Raw genomic sequence first — 14,049 nt, 5'->3', positions numbered from 1 at the left:
CACAATGCTCCATGACCCCTGTAATCACAATGCTCCATTCCCTTTTCATCACAGTGCTACAGAATTTTGGTCATCACAATATTCAATAACCGTGTCATCACAATGCTCTATGACCCCTGTCATCACAATGCTCCACGACACTTGTCATCACAATGATCCATGACCACATTCATCACAATGCTTCATGACCACTGTCATCACAATGCTCGATGACCCTGGTCATCACAATGCTCCATGCCGTTGTCATCAGAATGCACCTTGGCCCCTCTAATCAAAATGGTCCATGCCCTTTTTAACACAATGCTCCAAATTTCTTGTCATCATAATGTTCCATGGCCGTGTCATCACAATGCCCCATGACAACTGTCTTCACATTTCGCCATGGCCCTTGTCATCGCAATGCGCCATGAACCGTGTCATCACAATATTCCAGGACAATTTTCATCACAATGATCCTTGACCACATTCATCTGAATACTCCATGGCCTATGTATTCACAATTTTTCATGGCCCCTGAAATCAAATTGCTCCATGTTCCCTTTCTAACAATGCTCCAAGACCACTGTCAACACAATGTCCCATGACGCCTGTCAACACAATGCTCCATTGCCCGTTTCATCACTATGCTCCATGATCCCTGTCATCACAATGCTCCATTCACTTTTCATCACTGTGGTACATAATTCTGGTCATCACAATATTCCATAAACCGTGTCATCACAATGCTCTATGACCCCTGTCATCACAATACTCCACGACAATTGTCATCACAATGATGCATGACCACATTCATCACAATGCTTCATGACCACTGTCATCACAATCCTCGATGACCCTGGTCATCACAATGCTCCATGCCGTTGTCATCAGAATGCTCCTTGGCCCCTCTAATCACAATGGTCCATGCCCTATTTATCACAATGCTCCAGAATTCTTGTCATCATAATGTTCCATGGCCGTGTCATCACAATGCCCCAAGACCCCTGTCATCACAATGCTCCATGGCCCCTGTCATCCCAGTGCTCCATGATATCTTTCTTCACAATTCTAGATGACCACTGTCACCACAATGCCCCATGACACCTGTCTTCACATTTCGCCATGGCACTTGTCATCGCAATGCTCCATGAACCGTGTCATCACAATATTCCAGGACAATTTTTGTCACAATGATCCTTGACCACATTCATCTGAATACTCCATGGCCTATGTATTCACAATTTTTCATGGCCCCTGAAATCAAATTGCTCCATGTTCCCTTTCTAACAAGGCTAAATGACCACTGTCAACACATTGTCCCATGACGCCTGTCTTCACAATGCTCCATGGCCCCTTTCATCACTATGCTCCATGATCCCTGTCTTCACAATATTCTAGAACAATTGTCATCACAATGCTCCATGACCCCTGTAATCACAATGCTCCATTCCATTTTCATCACTGTGCTTCAGATTTCTGGTCATCACAATATTCCATAACCGTGTCATCACAATGATCTATGACCCCTGTCATCACAATGCTCCACGAAACTTGTCATCACAATGATCCATGACCACATTCATCACAATGCTTCTTGACCACTGTCATCACAATGCTCGATGACACTTGTCATCACAATGCTCCATGCCGTTGTCATTAGAATGCTCCTTGGCCCCTCTAATCACAATGGTCCATGCCCTTTTTATCACAATGCTCCTGACTTCTTGTCATCATAATGTTCCATGGCCATGTCATCACAATGCCCCATGACCCCTGTCATCACAATGCTCCATGGCCCCTGTCATCCCAGTGCTCCATGATATCTTTCTTCACAATTCTAGATGACCACTGTCATCACAAAGCCCCATGACACCTGTCTTCACATTTCGCCATGGCCCTTGTCATCGCAATGCTCCATGAACCGTGTCATCACAATATTCCAGGACACTTGTCGTCACAATGATCCTTGACCACATTCATCTGAATACTCCATGGCCTATGTATTCACAATTTTTCATGGCCCCTGAAATCAAATTGCTCCATGTTCCCTTTCTAACAATGCTCCATGACCACTGTCAACACATTGTCCCATGACGCCTGTCATCACAATGCTCCATGGCCCCTTTCATCACTATGCTCCATGATCCCTGCCTTCACAATGTTCTAAAGTATTGTCATCAAAATGCTCCATGACCCCTGTAATCACAATGCTCCATTCCCTTTTCATCACAGTGCTACAGAATTCTGGTCATCACAATATTCCATAACCGTGTCATCACAATGCTCTATGAGCCCTGTCATCACAATGCTCCACGACACATCTCATCACAATGATCGATGACCACATTCATCACAATGCTTCTTGACCACTGTCATCACAATGCTCGATGACACTTGTCATCACAATGCTCCATGCGGTTGTCATCAGAATGCTCCTTGGCCCCTCTAATCACAATGGTCCATGCCCTTTTATCACAATGCTCCAGATTTCTTGTCATCATAATGTTCCATGGCCGTGTCATCACAATGTCCCATGACCCCTGTCATCCCAGTGCTCCATGATATCTTTCTTCACAATTCTAGATCACCACTGTCATCACAATGCCCCATGACACCTGTCATCACATTTCGCCATGGCCCTTGTCATCGCAATGCTCCATGAACCGTGTCATCACAATATTCCGGGACACTTGTATTCACAATGATCCTTGACCACATTCATCTGAATACTCCATGGCCTATGTATTCACAATTTTCATGGCCCCTGAAATCAAATTGCTCCATGTTCCCTTTCTAACAATGATTCAAGACCACTGTCAACACATTGTCCCATGACGCCTGTCATCACAATGCTCCATGGCCCCTTTCATCACTATGCTCCATGATCCCAGTCTTCACAATGTTCTAAACAATTGTCATCACAATGCTCCATGACCCCTGTAATCACAATGCTCCATTCCCTTTTCATCACAGTGCTACAGAATTTTGGTCATCACAATATTCAATAACCGTGTCATCACAATGCTCTATGACCCCTGTCATCACAATGCTCCACGACACTTGTCATCACAATGATCCATGACCACATTCATCACAATGCTTCATGACCACTGTCATCACAATGCTCGATGACCCTGGTCATCACAATGCTCCATGCCGTTGTCATCAGAATGCTCCTTGGCCCCTCTAATCAAAATGGTCCATGCCCTTTTTAACACAATGCTCCAAATTTCTTGTCATCATAATGTTCCATGGCCGTGTCATCACAATGCCCCATGACAACTGTCTTCACATTTCGCCATGGCCCTTGTCATCGCAATGCGCCATGAACCGTGTCATCACAATATTCCAGGACAATTTTCATCACAATGATCCTTGACCACATTCATCTGAATACTCCATGGCCTATGTATTCACAATTTTTCATGGCCCCTGAAATCAAATTGCTCCATGTTCCCTTTCTAACAATGCTCCAAGACCACTGTCAACACAATGTCCCATGACGCCTGTCAACACAATGCTCCATTGCCCGTTTCATCACTATGCTCCATGATCCCTGTCATCACAATGCTCCATTCACTTTTCATCACTGTGGTACATAATTCTGGTCATCACAATATTCCATAAACCGTGTCATCACAATGCTCTATGACCCCTGTCATCACAATACTCCACGACAATTGTCATCACAATGATGCATGACCACATTCATCACAATGCTTCATGACCACTGTCATCACAATCCTCGAGGACCCTGGTCATCACAATGCTCCATGCCGTTGTCATCAGAATGCTCCTTGGCCCCTCTAATCACAATGGTCCATGCCCTATTTATCACAATGCTCCAGAATTCTTGTCATCATAATGTTCCATGGCCGTGTCATCACAATGCCCCAAGACCCCTGTCATCACAATGCTCCATGGCCCCTGTCATCCCAGTGCTCCATGATATCTTTCTTCACAATTCTAGATGACCACTGTCACCACAATGCCCCATGACACCTGTCTTCACATTTCGCCATGGCACTTGTCATCGCAATGCTCCATGAACCGTGTCATCACAATATTCCAGGACAATTTTTGTCACAATGATCCTTGACCACATTCATCTGAATACTCCATGGCCTATGTATTCACAATTTTTCATGGCCCCTGAAATCAAATTGCTCCATGTTCCCTTTCTAACAAGGCTAAATGACCACTGTCAACACATTGTCCCATGACGCCTGTCTTCACAATGCTCCATGGCCCCTTTCATCACTATGCTCCATGATCCCTGTCTTCACAATATTCTAGAACAATTGTCATCACAATGCTCCATGACCCCTGTAATCACAATGCTCCATTCCATTTTCATCACTGTGCTTCAGATTTCTGGTCATCACAATATTCCATAACCGTGTCATCACAATGATCTATGACCCCTGTCATCACAATGCTCCACGAAACTTGTCATCACAATGATCCATGACCACATTCATCACAATGCTTCTTGACCACTGTCATCACAATGCTCGATGACACTTGTCATCACAATGCTCCATGCCGTTGTCATTAGAATGCTCCTTGGCCCCTCTAATCACAATGGTCCATGCCCTTTTTATCACAATGCTCCTGACTTCTTGTCATCATAATGTTCCATGGCCATGTCATCACAATGCCCCATGACCCCTGTCATCACAATGCTCCATGGCCCCTGTCATCCCAGTGCTCCATGATATCTTTCTTCACAATTCTAGATGACCACTGTCATCACAAAGCCCCATGACACCTGTCTTCACATTTCGCCATGGCCCTTGTCATCGCAATGCTCCATGAACCGTGTCATCACAATATTCCAGGACACTTGTCGTCACAATGATCCTTGACCACATTCATCTGAATACTCCATGGCCTATGTATTCACAATTTTTCATGGCCCCTGAAATCAAATTGCTCCATGTTCCCTTTCTAACAATGCTCCATGACCACTGTCAACACATTGTCCCATGACGCCTGTCATCACAATGCTCCATGGCCCCTTTCATCACTATGCTCCATGATCCCTGCCTTCACAATGTTCTAAAGTATTGTCATCAAAATGCTCCATGACCCCTGTAATCACAATGCTCCATTCCCTTTTCATCACAGTGCTACAGAATTCTGGTCATCACAATATTCCATAACCGTGTCATCACAATGCTCTATGAGCCCTGTCATCACAATGCTCCACGACACATCTCATCACAATGATCGATGACCACATTCATCACAATGCTTCTTGACCACTGTCATCACAATGCTCGATGACACTTGTCATCACAATGCTCCATGCGGTTGTCATCAGAATGCTCCTTGGCCCCTCTAATCACAATGGTCCATGCCCTTTTATCACAATGCTCCAGATTTCTTGTCATCATAATGTTCCATGGCCGTGTCATCACAATGTCCCATGACCCCTGTCATCCCAGTGCTCCATGATATCTTTCTTCACAATTCTAGATCACCACTGTCATCACAATGCCCCATGACACCTGTCATCACATTTCGCCATGGCCCTTGTCATCGCAATGCTCCATGAACCGTGTCATCACAATATTCCGGGACACTTGTATTCACAATGATCCTTGACCACATTCATCTGAATACTCCATGGCCTATGTATTCACAATTTTCATGGCCCCTGAAATCAAATTGCTCCATGTTCCCTTTCTAACAATGATTCAAGACCACTGTCAACACATTGTCCCATGACGCCTGTCATCACAATGCTCCATGGCCCCTTTCATCACTATGCTCCATGATCCCAGTCTTCACAATGTTCTAAACAATTGTCATCACAATGCTCCATGACCCCTGTAATCACAATGCTCCATTCCCTTTTCATCACAGTGCTACAGAATTTTGGTCATCACAATATTCAATAACCGTGTCATCACAATGCTCTATGACCCCTGTCATCACAATGCTCCACGACACTTGTCATCACAATGATCCATGACCACATTCATCACAATGCTTCATGACCACTGTCATCACAATGCTCGATGACCCTGGTCATCACAATGCTCCATGCCGTTGTCATCAGAATGCTCCTTGGCCCCTCTAATCAAAATGGTCCATGCCCTTTTTAACACAATGCTCCAAATTTCTTGTCATCATAATGTTCCATGGCCGTGTCATCACAATGCCCCATGACAACTGTCTTCACATTTCGCCATGGCCCTTGTCATCGCAATGCGCCATGAACCGTGTCATCACAATATTCCAGGACAATTTTCATCACAATGATCCTTGACCACATTCATCTGAATACTCCATGGCCTATGTATTCACAATTTTTCATGGCCCCTGAAATCAAATTGCTCCATGTTCCCTTTCTAACAATGCTCCAAGACCACTGTCAACACAATGTCCCATGACGCCTGTCAACACAATGCTCCATTGCCCGTTTCATCACTATGCTCCATGATCCCTGTCATCACAATGCTCCATTCACTTTTCATCACTGTGGTACATAATTCTGGTCATCACAATATTCCATAAACCGTGTCATCACAATGCTCTATGACCCCTGTCATCACAATACTCCACGACAATTGTCATCACAATGATGCATGACCACATTCATCACAATGCTTCATGACCACTGTCATCACAATCCTCGAGGACCCTGGTCATCACAATGCTCCATGCCGTTGTCATCAGAATGCTCCTTGGCCCCTCTAATCACAATGGTCCATGCCCTATTTATCACAATGCTCCAGAATTCTTGTCATCATAATGTTCCATGGCCGTGTCATCACAATGCCCCAAGACCCCTGTCATCACAATGCTCCATGGCCCCTGTCATCCCAGTGCTCCATGATATCTTTCTTCACAATTCTAGATGACCACTGTCACCACAATGCCCCATGACACCTGTCTTCACATTTCGCCATGGCACTTGTCATCGCAATGCTCCATGAACCGTGTCATCACAATATTCCAGGACAATTTTTGTCACAATGATCCTTGACCACATTCATCTGAATACTCCATGGCCTATGTATTCACAATTTTTCATGGCCCCTGAAATCAAATTGCTCCATGTTCCCTTTCTAACAAGGCTAAATGACCACTGTCAACACATTGTCCCATGACGCCTGTCTTCACAATGCTCCATGGCCCCTTTCATCACTATGCTCCATGATCCCTGTCTTCACAATATTCTAGAACAATTGTCATCACAATGCTCCATGACCCCTGTAATCACAATGCTCCATTCCATTTTCATCACTGTGCTTCAGATTTCTGGTCATCACAATATTCCATAACCGTGTCATCACAATGATCTATGACCCCTGTCATCACAATGCTCCACGAAACTTGTCATCACAATGATCCATGACCACATTCATCACAATGCTTCTTGACCACTGTCATCACAATGCTCGATGACACTTGTCATCACAATGCTCCATGCCGTTGTCATTAGAATGCTCCTTGGCCCCTCTAATCACAATGGTCCATGCCCTTTTTATCACAATGCTCCTGACTTCTTGTCATCATAATGTTCCATGGCCATGTCATCACAATGCCCCATGACCCCTGTCATCACAATGCTCCATGGCCCCTGTCATCCCAGTGCTCCATGATATCTTTCTTCACAATTCTAGATGACCACTGTCATCACAAAGCCCCATGACACCTGTCTTCACATTTCGCCATGGCCCTTGTCATCGCAATGCTCCATGAACCGTGTCATCACAATATTCCAGGACACTTGTCGTCACAATGATCCTTGACCACATTCATCTGAATACTCCATGGCCTATGTATTCACAATTTTTCATGGCCCCTGAAATCAAATTGCTCCATGTTCCCTTTCTAACAATGCTCCATGACCACTGTCAACACATTGTCCCATGACGCCTGTCATCACAATGCTCCATGGCCCCTTTCATCACTATGCTCCATGATCCCTGCCTTCACAATGTTCTAAAGTATTGTCATCAAAATGCTCCATGACCCCTGTAATCACAATGCTCCATTCCCTTTTCATCACAGTGCTACAGAATTCTGGTCATCACAATATTCCATAACCGTGTCATCACAATGCTCTATGAGCCCTGTCATCACAATGCTCCACGACACATCTCATCACAATGATCGATGACCACATTCATCACAATGCTTCTTGACCACTGTCATCACAATGCTCGATGACACTTGTCATCACAATGCTCCATGCGGTTGTCATCAGAATGCTCCTTGGCCCCTCTAATCACAATGGTCCATGCCCTTTTATCACAATGCTCCAGATTTCTTGTCATCATAATGTTCCATGGCCGTGTCATCACAATGTCCCATGACCCCTGTCATCCCAGTGCTCCATGATATCTTTCTTCACAATTCTAGATCACCACTGTCATCACAATGCCCCATGACACCTGTCATCACATTTCGCCATGGCCCTTGTCATCGCAATGCTCCATGAACCGTGTCATCACAATATTCCGGGACACTTGTATTCACAATGATCCTTGACCACATTCATCTGAATACTCCATGGCCTATGTATTCACAATTTTCATGGCCCCTGAAATCAAATTGCTCCATGTTCCCTTTCTAACAATTCTCCATGACCACTGTCAACACAATGTCCCATGACGCCTGTCATCACAATGCCCCATGGCCCCTTTGATTACTATGCTCTATGATCCCTGTCGTCACAATGTTCTAGAACAATGGTCATCACAATGCTCCATGACCCCTGTAATCACAATGCTCCATTCCATTTTCATCACAGTGCTACAGAATTCTGGTCATCACAATATTCCATAACCGTGTCATCACAATGCTCTATGACCCCTGTCATCACAATTCTCCACGACACTTGTCATCACAATGATCCATGACCACATTCATCACAATGCTTCATGACCACTGTCATCACAATGCTCGATGACCCCTGTCAACACAATGCTCCATGCCGTTGTCATCAGAATGCTCCTTGGCCCCTCTAATCACAATGGTCCATGCCCATTTTATCACAATGCTCCAGAATTATTGTCAACATAATGTTCCATGGCGGTGTCATCACAATGCCCCATGACCCCTGTCATCACAATGTTCCATGGCCCCTGTCATCCAAGTGCTCCATGATATCTTTCTTCACAATTCTAGATGACCACTGTCATCACAATGCCCCATGACACCTGTCTTCACATTTCGCCATGGCCCTTGTCATCGCAATGCTCCATGAACCGTGTCATCACAATATTCCAGGACACTTTTCATCACAATGATCCTTGACCACATTCATCTGAATACTCCATGGCCTATGTATTCACAATTTTTCATGGCCCCTGAAATCAAATTGCTCCATGTTCCCTTTCTAACAGTGATCCAAGACCACTGTCAACACATTGTCCCATGACGCCTGTCATCACAATGCTCCATTCCCTTTTCATCTCAGTGCAACAGAATTCTGGTCATCACAATATTCCATAACCGTGTCATCACAATGCTCTATGACCCCTGTCATCACAATGCTCCACGACACTTGTCATCACAATGCTCCATGGCCCCTTTCATCACTATGCTCCATGATCCCTGTCATCGCAATGTTCTAGAACAATTGTCATCACAATGCTCCAAGACCCCTGTAATCACAATGCTCCATTCCCTTTTCATCACAGTGCTACAGAATTCTGGTCATCACAATATTCCATAACCGTGTCATCAAAATGCTCTATGAGACCTGTCATCACAATGCTCCACGACACTTTTCATCACAACGATCCATGACCACATTCATCACAATGCTTCATGACCACTATCATCACAATGCTCGATGAAACTTGTCATCAAAATGCTCCATGCCGTTGTCATCAGAATGCTCCTTGGCCCCTCTAATCACAGTGGTCCATGCCCTTTTTATCACAATGCTCCAGAATTCTTGTCATCATAATGTTCCATGGCCGTGTCATCACAATGCCCCATGACCCCTGTCATCACAATGCTCCATGGCCCCTGTCATCCCAGTGCTCCATGATATCTTTCTTCACAATTCTAGATGACCACTGTCATCACAAAGTCCCATGACACCTGTCTTCGCATTTCGCCATGGCCCTTGTCATCGCAATGCTCCATGAACCGTGTCATCATAATATTCCAGGACACTTTTCATCACAATGATCCTTGACCACATTCATCTGAATACTCCATGGCCTATGTATTCACAATTTTTCATGGCCCCTGAAATCAAATTGCTCCATGTTCCCTTTCTAACAGTGATCCAAGACCACTGTCAACACATTGTCCCATGACGCCTGTCATCACAATGCTCCATTCCCTTTTCATCTCAGTGCTACAGAATTCTGGTCATCACAATATTCCATAACCGTGTCATCACAATGCTCTATGACCCCTGTCATCAAAATGCTCCACGACACTTGTCATCACAATGCTCCATGGCCCCTTTCATCACTATGCTCCATGATCCCTGTCATCGCAATGTTCTAGAACAATTGTCATCACAATGCTCCAAGACCCCTGTAATCACAATGCTCCATTCCCTTTTCATCACAGTGCTACAGAATTCTGGTCATCACAATATTCCATAACCGTGTCATCAAAATGCTCTATGATACCTGTCATCACAATGCTCCACGACACTTTTCATCACAACGATCCATGACCACATTCATCACAATGCTTCATGACCACTATCATCACAATGCTCGATGAAACTTGTCATCAAAATGCTCCATGCCGTTGTCATCAGAATGCTCCTTGGCCCCTCTAATCACAGTGGTCCATGCCCTTTTTATCACAATGCTCCAGAATTCTTGTCATCATAATGTTCCATGGCCGTGTCATCACAATGCCCCATGACCCCTGTCATCACAATGCTCCATGGACCCTGTCATCCCAGTGCTCCATGATATCTTTCTTCACAATTCTAGATGACCACTGTCATCACAAAGTCCCATGACACCTGTCTTCACATTTCGCCATGGCCCTTGTCATCGCAATGCTCCATGAACCGTGTCATCATAATATTCCAGGACAATTTTCATCACAATGATCCTTGACCACATTCATCTGAATACTCCATGGCCTATGTATTCACAATTTTTCATGGCCCCTGAAATCAAATTGCTCCATGTTCCCTTTCTAACAGTGATCCAAGACCACTGTCAACACATTGTCCCATGACGCCTGTCATCACAATGCTCCATTCCCTTTTCATCTCAGTGCTACAGAATTCTGGTCATCACAATATTCCATAACCGTGTCATCACAATGCTCTATGACCCCTGTCATCACAATGCTCCACGACACTTGTCATCACAATGCTCCATGGCCCCTTTCATCACTATGCTCCATGATCCCTGTCATCGCAATGTTCTAGAACAATTGTCATCACAATGCTCCAAGACCCCTGTAATCACAATGCTCCATTCCCTTTTCATCACAGTGCTACAGAATTCTGGTCATCACAATATTCCATAACCGTGTCATCAAAATGCTCTATGAGACCTGTCATCACAATGCTCCACGACACTTTTCATCACAACGATCCATGACCACATTCATCACAATGCTTCATGACCACTATCATCACAATGCTCGATGAAACTTGTCATCAAAATGCTCCATGCCGTTGTCATCAGAATGCTCCTTGGCCCCTCTAATCACAGTGGTCCATGCCCTTTTTATCACAATGCTCCAGAATTCTTGTCATCATAATATTCCATGGCCGTGTCATCACAATGCCCCATGACCCCTGTCATCACAATGCTCCATGGCCCCTGTCATCCCAGTGCTCCATGATATCTTTCTTCACAATTCTAGATGACCACTGTCATCACAAAGTGCCATGACACCTGTCTTCACATTTCGCCATGGCCCTTGTCATCGCAATGCTCCATGAACCGTGTCATCATAATATTCCAGGACACTTTTCATCACAATGATCCTTGACCACATTCATCTGAATACTCCATGGCCTATGTATTCACAATTTTTCATGGCCCCTGAAATCAAATTGCTCCATGTTCCCTTTCTAACAATGATTCAAGACCACTGTCAACACATTGTCCCATGACGCCTGTCATCACAATGCTCCATGGCCCCTTTCATCACTATGCTCCATGATCCCTGTCTTCACAATGTTTTAGAACAATTGTCATCACAATGCTCCATGTCCCCTGTAATCACAATGCTCCATTCCCTTTTCATCACAGTGCTACAGAATTCTGGTCATCACAATATTCCATAACCGTGTCATCACAATGCTCTATGACCCCTGTCATCACAATGCTCCACGACACTTGTCATCACAATGATCCATGACCACATTCATCACAATGCTTCATGACCACTGTCATCACAATGCTCGATGACCCTGGTCATCACAATGCTCCATGCCGTTGTCATCAGAATGCTCCTTGGCCCCTCTAATCACAATGGTCCATGCCCTATTTATCACAATGCTCCAGAATTCTTGTCATCATAATGTTCCATGTCCGTGTCATCACAATGCCCCATAACCCCTGTCATCACAATGCTCCATGGCCCCCGTCATCCCACTGCTCCATGATATCTTTCTTCACAATTCTAGATGACCACTGTCATCACAAAGCCCCATGACAACTGTCTTCACATTTCGCCATGGCCCTTGTCATCGCAATGCTCCATGAACCGTGTCATCACAATATGCCAGGACACTTGTCGTCACAATGATCCTCGCCCACTTTCATCTGAATACTCCATGGCCTATGTATTCACAATTTTTCATATCCCCTGAAATCAAATTGCTCCATGTTCCCTTTCTAACAATGCTCCAAGACCACTGTCAACACAATGTCCCATGACGCCTGTCATCACAATGCTCCATGGCCCCTTTCATCACTATGCTCCATGATCCCTGTCATCACAATGTTCTAGAACAATTGTCATCACAATGCTCCATGACCCCTGTAATCACAATGCTCCATTCCCTTTTCATCACAGTGCTACAGAATTCTGGTCATCACAATATTCAATAACCGTGTCATCACAATGCTCTATGACCCCTGTTATCACAATGCTCCACGACACTTGTCATCACAATGATCCATGACCACATTCATCACAATGCTTCATGACCACTGTCATCACAATGCTCGATGACCCTTGTCATCACAATGCTCCATGCCGTTGTCATCAGAATGCTCCTTGGCCCCTCTAATCACAATGGTCCATGCCCTTTTTATCACAATGCTCCAGATTTCTTGTCATCATAATGTTCCATGGCCGTGTCATCACAATGCCCGATGACAACTGTCTTCACATTTCCCCATGGCCCTTGTCATCGCAATGCGCCATGAACCGTGTCATCACAATATTCCAGGACACTTGTCGTCACAATGATCCTTGACCACATACATCTGAATGCTCCATGGCCTATGTATTCACAATTTTTCATGGCCCCCGAAATCAAATTGCTCCATGTTCCCTTTCTAACAATGCTCCATGACCACTGTCAACACATTGTCTCATGACGCCTGTCATCACAATGCTCCATGGCCCCTTTCATCACTATGCTCCATGATCCCTGTCTTCACAATGTTCTAAACAATTGTCATCACAATGCTCCATGACCCCTGTAATCACAATGATCCTTTCCATTTTCATCACAGTGCTACAGAATTCTGGTCATCACAATATTCCATAACCGTCTCATCACAATGCTCTATGACCCCTGTCATCACAATGCTCCACGACACTTGTCATCACAATGATCCATGACCACATTCATCACAATGCTTCATGACCACTGTCATCACAATGCTCGATGACCCTTGTCATCACAATGCTCCATGCCGTTGTCATCAGAATGCTCCTTGGCCCCTCTAATCACAATGGTCCATGCCCTTTTTATCACAATGCTCCAGAATTATTGTAATCATAATGTTCCATGGCCGTGTCATCACAATGCCCCATGACCCCTGTCATCACAATGCTCCATGGCCCCTGTCATCCCAGTGCTCCATGATATCTTTCTTCACAATTCTAGATGACCACTGTCACCACAATGCCCCATGACACCTGTCTTCA

This window comes from Eschrichtius robustus, chromosome 7, assembly GCF_028021215.1.
Source record: "Eschrichtius robustus isolate mEscRob2 chromosome 7, mEscRob2.pri, whole genome shotgun sequence".
NCBI classification, from domain to species: Eukaryota; Metazoa; Chordata; class Mammalia; order Artiodactyla; family Eschrichtiidae; genus Eschrichtius; species Eschrichtius robustus.
Note: the sequence above shows the minus strand (reverse complement) of the source record.